Below are 546 nucleotides of genomic sequence, written 5' to 3'. Positions count from 1 at the left end.
TCTCTTAGATCTCCCTCCCGACGGCACAGCGACGGCGACGTTGGCATTGATGCCCACCGGCGCCGTCTCCCTCTCTTCTCCCCACTCCCTTTCTTCTCTTCCTTCGGTCCCCCATCTCTCTTTCCTTATTTTTCTTTTCTTTTTTTTTCTTCCTGAATATGCTGCATGGGCTTAGGGAAGAAAAGGGGTTCGGTGGCTGAGGAGATAAGGCGGCTGAGTTTTTGGGAAAATTAGGGTTATGGTGATATTTTGAGAATTTAGGGTTTTGGTAAAAATTAGGTATAGGGATAGTTTGGTAATTTTAATAAGATTGGAGTATAAAGTATTAATATTTGAGAAACTAATTTAATCTCTAAAATTACTTTAAAATATTATTTGTGGTATAAAAATACTAATTGATTCTCAATAAATTACTCTAATTGAGAATACATGGTAATATAATTAATTTTCTTTATTTTTAACTTAAAGTATTAAATGATATAAATACAATTCATCTAATATCGAATCATATAAAATTCTTATTCTTTTACAACTGTTAAGCTATAT

The sequence above is a fragment of the Arachis hypogaea genome, chromosome 4 (genome assembly GCF_003086295.3).
Source record: "Arachis hypogaea cultivar Tifrunner chromosome 4, arahy.Tifrunner.gnm2.J5K5, whole genome shotgun sequence".
Classification (NCBI taxonomy): Eukaryota; Viridiplantae; Streptophyta; class Magnoliopsida; order Fabales; family Fabaceae; genus Arachis; species Arachis hypogaea.
Note: the sequence above shows the minus strand (reverse complement) of the source record.